The sequence below is a fragment of the Tamandua tetradactyla genome, chromosome X (genome assembly GCF_023851605.1).
Source record: "Tamandua tetradactyla isolate mTamTet1 chromosome X, mTamTet1.pri, whole genome shotgun sequence".
NCBI classification, from domain to species: domain Eukaryota; kingdom Metazoa; phylum Chordata; class Mammalia; order Pilosa; family Myrmecophagidae; genus Tamandua; species Tamandua tetradactyla.
Genome location: NC_135353.1, coordinates 121,483,148 through 121,490,969, shown reverse-complemented (window position 1 = coordinate 121,490,969; position 7,822 = coordinate 121,483,148). Strand labels below are relative to the sequence as shown.

At 42.0% G+C, this 7,822-nt stretch overlaps 1 pseudogene; it reads left to right on the top strand.

The window, feature by feature from the left end:
• Positions 1 to 3,407: 3,407 nt before the first annotated feature.
• LOC143671585 (SREBP regulating gene protein pseudogene) lies at positions 3,408 to 4,001 on the top strand (annotated as a pseudogene).
• Positions 4,002 to 7,822: the final 3,821 nt, after the last annotated feature.

The following is a 7,822-nucleotide window of genomic DNA, read 5'->3' as shown; positions in this document are numbered from 1 at the left end:
CTACCAAGCTCATTGCTTTGAATATTTTTCATTTGTACACCAACATTCATTGCAACATTATTCATAATACCCCAAATGTGGAAGTAACTTAAGTGTCCATCAACAGATGAATGGATAAACAAAATGTATATCCATACAATAGAATATTATTCACACACAAAAAGGAAGTAAGGCTGGCACATGCTTCGACATTGATAAACCTTGAAGAGATCACATTGAGTGAGATAAGACAGAAACAAAAGGGCAAATATTGCATGACTTCTCATATAAAATACTTAGAATAAGTAAATTCATAGAGAAAAAAGCAAAATAGGGGGTAGGGTGTAGGAGAAAAGGAGAGTTATTGCTAAATGAGTATGAGTTCTGGTTTTGGATGATGAAAATAGCCTGGAAATAGGTGGTGGTAAAAGTTACACAGTATTGTCAATATACCTAATGTCACAGAATTGTCCACTTAAAATGGTTAAAATGATTTTTATGCTATGTCTATTTTATCACAATTAAAAATAAATTCAAAAATTTTAGAAAGATAGACCTTGAAGAAAATAACGTTTGGAATAGATGTCATAAAAAATACAAGGGAGTTGGCAATAAAAAGAAAGGAAGGGAGGAAGGAAGGAAGGGGAAGGGAAGGGAAGGAAGAAAGGAGGGAGGGAGGGAGGGAAGGAGGGAAGGAGGAAATGAAGCAAATTATTGGCTTTTATAGATGAAGGAACTAGGCTCTGTGGAGTGTCTGGTCTGAAGGAAAAGAGAAGCTCCCTCTGCAACTCCAAAGGGAGTTGCTCTTTCCGTGGGTTGCCCCAGTGATAGCTTTCTTTAACCCCAGGCCTGTCCTCGCCAGCTCTGTGCATTAGCCAGCTGAAGGACCAGGGCTGGTCCAGCCCCCTTGCTCTTCCAGGCACAAAGCCCCAATTTAAATGCATTATAAGTGAGCAGCAACCAATGATAGGGACATGATGCCCTCTTTACTGTGGGAGTTGTATAAAGTAACAGCAGATATTGAGGCTTCCTGGGGATTTACTGCTTCCAAAACCACTCCCAATGGCAACAGTCTTTACATCCACCTGTTTTGCCCATGTGTGAGGGCTTCCAAGGTGGCTAAGTGGCAGATTGATTCTCTCTGTGCTTATGGAAACCTGGTTGCCCAGGCTACACGTGGGCTGATCTGGGATGGGGGTGAGGGAGAGAGGCGGGGCGGGGAGGGGGGAGACTGTTTCATTGACCTGTTGAGTTTTGTTGGAAATACTAAGAATCAGAGAGGATCATATGGTAGCCCATGACAAACTCTGGGACCTGTCCTGTAACCGCTTGTTGAAGAGTTCTTTGAAAACTATTGCTTTTTTATTTCTTTGCTTTGTATATATGTTATGCTGTAGCAGGCAGGCCTTGTCCTCTTTCTGGTTTAGCTGTGCTCTCTGTGGAAAATCCCCAAACCCCCTCTCCTTGCAGGCAAGCGAGATAAGGCACATTTCCTGGGATAGAAACCCCCTCCCCTAGCCTTCAGGAACTGGTGAAGATCCATGTAGGCAAAAGAAGACATTCCTGGGGTGGGGGACCCTCAAAGGTTCAGCTCTGGGCCATTCTCAACTTAAATCAGCCAATTGTTTACCTTGTCTTTAACATGTCATACAGTCTATAAAAGCTAAGGTTGCCTTTTGTTCCGGGCTCAGACTTGCAGAGGTTACTCACTGAGCCCTATGGCCATAGCAAATAAAACCTGCTTCCCGAAACTATGGATCCTTAGTCTCAGCCTGTTCTAACTTCCCGGAACTTTCCTGGAGGCCTGTGGCCTCGTTCCTGGTTTTTGTGCTACAATACCACATAATAAAAAGGTTAAAATAAAAAACAAAAACAAAAACATGGTCCTAGAAAAAAAGCTTCAGCATTCACTCCAGGACCTTTTTAGAACTGTACTGTCTCAGGCCCTGCCCCATACCTCCTGAATCAGAATCTTTAGCTAAAGATATCCAGATGACGCCTGTATACATGAAAGTTTGAAGAACGCTGTCTTACACTGCACATATAGCTTAGAGTTTAACAGGATTAGTTTAGTGAACAATGGAGAAATGAGAATCAGAATTACAGAATAATTTTCTGGAGTGATGCAAATGTTCTAAGAAATGATCATGGTGATGAATACACAACTATGTGATGATACTGTGAGCCATTGATTGTACTCCATGTATGGAATGTTTGTATGTTAAGGATGTTTGTGTTTGTATGCTGTTTTGTTTTGTCAATAAAGTACATAAATTACAGAATAACCCCAGTCCTAATAGATTAACTCCCGACCTTTTCATTGGTTTTGTTTTCTTCAGGCCATGAGAATTTCAAAACAGGTAATCCGATACAGAGAGAAAGAAAAGCTCCACACTGTTAATTGTGAAGACTGCAGGAAAAGATGGCAGCCAGGAGGGCCTGAAGACAGTCTTGAACTTCTCCTCCAAAACAGCAAAACCATGATGGTGACTACAGCAACATTAGGTGTTTCACAGGAGAGAGTGTGACGTGACCTCTGATTTCTGATACTTGAACTAAATAAATTTCTGCTGTGCCGTTTGTCAGTGCTAAACTATCTATGCTGACAGTTATAAATTGAACCAGAGCCCTGATGACAAGAGAAAAAAAATGACTGAGAGCAAGTTTTAAGAATCAGCATAGGTTTTTGGTGATGGGGAAGGGTCTTACAGCTTTCGACATGAACTGTTGATGCCAGAAACACCGAAACAGCCTGCTTGGGTTCCTACTTTGAAGAGCATTCGTAGCGTGACAAGCTGAAGTTGTATCCTTAAATACCACCATAGCACTTTGCTTTCCACAAGGGGTCACTGTCTGGATCGTTCCAAATGCTGACAGTTTCCAGGTGATTGACTGAAGATCCTCCATGGATTGCATATATCAGCCATCTTGGTTCCAGAAGGCTGATGAAGTTCAGGCTTTTTCTCTCAGCTGAAAAGACACATGGTGAACACCGTGTCACCTGCTAGCTTTCTCTCCAGGCTTCTTATTTCATGAAGCTCCCCTGGGGGTGTCTTCCTTCTTCATCTCCAAAGGTCTCTGACTGCCTGGGCTCTCGTGGTTCTGAATTGCTTTGAATGTTAAAGTCTTAACATCCATGTGATGCTTTATTTTGCAAAGCATTTTTAACTTGAGAAACTGACTTCATCTTCAAAGCCTCCTGACAAAGGAAGTAGGGCAAATGAGGTCCATTTTACAGATAAAGAAACTGAGTGAGATCAACTCTGAAGAGAAGTGAAAAGCCCGAGATCACAGGCACTGCAGACTTTCCAACTAATAAATTATGGATGTTTCACTTCCTCCTGACTCCTCAATATCCATGAAAAGAGTCGGTCTAAGGGGGACTGGACAGCACGTCTTGGGGCAAGGTGGGGCTGTGGGGAGCCAGGATGGCGAATCTGGCCGCCATGCTGTAGCACCGGCTTCTGCGGAAGAGGAGGGTGCTGGCCCTGGACTTCAGCTCTGATTGGTCTGCTTCCTCACCATCACCTTCAGGCAGGAGGAGCGAGCAGTGAGAAATCAGAATCTCTTCCAGATTCAAGACCATAATCAGCCCATTCCCTGGAAAGTACAGTTTAGCCTGAGCAACAGCAGTCGATCAGGCAATCAGTGTCATAATTCTATTCAAGAGAAGCACCTCATCACGGATGAACTAGGATACATTTGTGAAAGGAAGGACTTGCGGGTGTCATGTCAACGTGCCTAGCACAAAGCAGTACTTCTGGGATGGCTGCTTGTCTAACGGTTACTACAGCACCTACAAATACTGTTTGCAGCCCAACAAGCAACTTCTCCTGGAGCACTTCCTCAACCGGACAACCGTGGCATTCCAGAACCTCTTCATGGCAGTGGAAAGTCACTTTGAATTGTGTTTAGCTAAATGCAGGACCTTGTCCCAGAGTGTGCAACATGACAATACCTATAGGGATCCCATAGCGAAGTATTGCTGTGGCGAGAGCCCTCCTGAACTTTTCCCTGCGTGATAGGCACAGAAGACTTAAAACATGGGTGAGAAGTGACCCTGCTGAAGAACTGCCAGCCTGAAGCCAGACTTCAGCATTCAAACCTAGTGCATTGGTCAGAGGACAAAGGCATTGCGGGAAACTACTTCTCGTGTTGTACTCTTTGGCTTCACTCATCACCGCAACCTCACCAGATGGAATTGTTCTGTAAAGCAATGTGGAAACTCCACTCATTCACATTCACAAAAGGCTAAACTGCAGGCTGAACTTTGGGTGGCCTTGACATTCTTGTATGGCTCTACCAGTGTGCCTGTGAGAGCACTGTGACTTGTGTTCCCCACTTGTCGGGATCAATTTTTACTTATGGTTCTGATGTGGTCCCTTTTGCCATAAAATTATTTATTGGAAATCTTTGGCGTATTGAGAAAGTGGCTAATGTTTTGTGTAGAAAAATATATCCAAGGAAATTATTTTTTATTGTTGTCATCGTTCTTTTTTTCCTGTGTTCTTGAGTTTCATGAGTTAAATTATCCTTTTGCCTCAATAAAATATTTGGTCTCTTAGAATGGGGTTTTTCTCTCTAGGGTTTTTTTTTTTTTAACTTTTTTTATGGTATAATATAACATCTATACAAAGCAAAGAAAGGAAAAAGCAATAGTTTTCAAAGCACTCTTCAACAAGTGGTTACAGGACAGATTCCAGAGTTTGTCATGAGCTACCATATGATCCTTTCAGATTTTTCCTTCTAGCTTCTCCAGAATATGGGAGGCTAGAAGGCATAAATTTATTTTTTTTTCATGGGCCGGCACCGGGAATCGAACCTGGGTCTACAGCATGGCAGGTGAGAATGCTGCCTGCTGAGCCACCGTGGCCTGTATAAATATTTTTTTGTCATCACAATTGACTTTTATTTTTTGTGAAAAATAACATATATACAAAAAAGCAATAAATTTCAAAGCACAGCACCAGAATTAGTTGAAGAACAGATTTCAGAGTATGGTATGGGTTACAATTCCACAATTTTAGGTTTTTACTTCTAGCTGCTGTAAAATACTCGAGACTAAAAGAGACATCAATTTAATGATTCAGCATTCCCATTCATTTGTTAAATCCTGTCTTCTCTATATAACTCCACCATCACCTTTGACCTTTCTATCCCTTTTGTTAGGGTTATTTGGGCTCTGCTCACTCTAACTTTTTCCTGTTGGAAGGGGCTGTCAATAATATGGGCCTGAAGATGCTGTTAAAATAAAAAACAAAAATAACCCCCTCGATCCCTGCCCCATATTATTGACAGACCCTTCCAACATGAAAAAGTTACATGGTAATGTTCTCTCCTTTCTGGCTTCTGTGAACTCTGGCTTATCTTTAAAAGGCTTCCCATAATCCAGATTAGGGCCCGCCCTGGTTCACTTAGCCATATTTTAACAAAAAATAATATCATCAAAGGGTCCTAATTACAATGGGTTCACACCTATGGGGACATGTATTAAGATTAAGAACATGTCTAAATTGGGGTGTGTTACTCAAACCACCACACAACCCCAGATCCTGCAGTTCTTGTAGAGAACAAAGGTCAAGGTGTCCAGCCTCCTGTTGCAGAGATCCTGCCCCTCTGAGGGTACTGAAAAGAAAGCCAGTGAGTGTACCACCGATGCCAGTAAAACCTTCCGGTATTGTATTGAGCATCTACACTTACTCCCCTCCTGCCCCTAGAATGACAGCTCCGTGTGGGCAGGGACATTTGTCTGTCTCGTATCCTCATGTTCCCCATCACCTAGAACAGTGCCTGGCACAGAGCACATGCTTATTAGGTGTTTGTTGAATGAAAAATCCCTTTGACACACAGCAATTTCAGTTCTAAGAATGTGTTCCTAAAAAACACTGCTGTGCACAGAGCTGTGTGCACAAGGATGGTGTTTTAGTTTCCTAGCTGCCAAATTAAATGCCATGCAATGGTTTGGATTTAAATTGGAAATTTATTGGCTCATGGTTTTGAGGCTAGGAGAAGTCCAAAATCAAACCGTCATCAAGGCAATGCTATTTTCCAGAACACTAGACATCTGGGGCTGGCTACCAAAGATCCTTGTTCCTTTGCTCCTCTGTCACATGGCAAGGCACATAGCAGCCTCTCTTGGCTTTCCTCTTCTCTTCTGGGTTCCATTGACCTTCAGCTCTGGCCATGAAATATCCCTGCAGCAATGGGTCAGGGCAGTGCTTGCCTGACCAGACAACTGGGCATCATCACGTGGTCAAGTTGACACTGAACCTTAATCGTCGCAATAGCCATGACTGTTGGAGGGTAAAACAAATTGGGGAGGGATGTTCGGGTTATACCATGAAGCACCTGCTGGACAGGAAAGAGGTTGAATGGGATCTGTGTATACTGCTGGGGTGAGCGTGGGGGGTGTCCCATCTATGGGACTTGCTGTTAACAGGGAAAAGCAGGCAGGACCTGGAATGGCGATCCTCTGTGTGTGTGTGTGAGCGAGAGTGTGTGAATGTGGACGTGTGCATGTGCATGCAATATGTAAATGCAGAGAAAAGTGTCTGGGAGCAAAAATAAGAAAATGATCCCAGTGGTCATTTTGGCATGGAGGGTGGGGGTTCCCTATGGAATCTATACATTGATGTACTGTTGGAATCACTTACACAAAATCTATATTTATTGTTCTAAATTTGACCATGTGATGTATTCACAACTATATGATGGCACTGTGAGCCAGCGATTTCATATTTTGAATAGTTTGCATGGTGTGTGAAAATATCCCAATAAAATTGCATTAAAAATCTATATGCAGATACTGTATGATTCCACTTTTATGATTATGATAAGGTATAATCAGAGGGTTATAATACAGAATATAGGGGATGTAGAGATATACGGAAGCTGTAGATGGGTGAACTGTTGACTAATGAGGTTGAACTTAATTGTAAGGGAATTGATGGAATTGAAGGTGGTTCACTAGTGGGTCCATAAATAATATTACTATGTTGAAGGTGAAGATTATTGAAAGGGGTTGTATAGACACGTGTTCCACTGATTAACAATACAAATATAAATAAGTTCTTGCATAAACTACTGCAAAGGTAAGAATCTTGTGCAAAGAGTATATAACTTCAGGAAAACATCAACAGTATCTCAGCAATACCAGGGGTAAATAATGGGGGTAGGGACATGAGTTAAGGGGAGGTTTGGATTTTCTATTTGGTGAGTGTGTATTTATTGGTTATCTTTCTCTCAGGAACACAGAAATTGTGCTGGTTTGAAAGGATATATGTACCCTAGAAAAGCCATGTTTTAATCCTAATCCCATTTTGTAAAGGCAGCCATTTCTTCTAATCTCTGTTTAGTACTGTATGTTTAAATCTGTAATTAGCTCCCCAGGAGCTTCATGAAACCAGAAGCCAGGAGAGAAAGCTAGCAGATGACACCGTATTCACCATGTGCCCTTCCAGCCAATAGAGAAGCTCTGACTGTGTTCACCATGTGCCTTCTCACTTGAGAGAGAAACCCCAAACTTCATCGGCCTTCTTGAATCAAGGTATCTTTCCTGGATGCCTTAGATTGGACATTTCTATAGACTTGTTTTAATTGGGATATTTTCTCGGCCTTATAGCTATAAACTAACAATTTATTAAACTCCCCCTTTTTAAAAGGGGAAATTATCTTAAAATTGAGAGTGTTGATGGACTGTGGACTTTGGACATTATACATGATGCCTAATGAATGCAGGTGGCTTTAAGATGCACTGACAGAGAAGTAGATTGGCAAACGGTGTATCCATTCGATTGAATATTGTGCTGCTACAAAAATTAACGAAGTTGTGAGGCATGCAGCA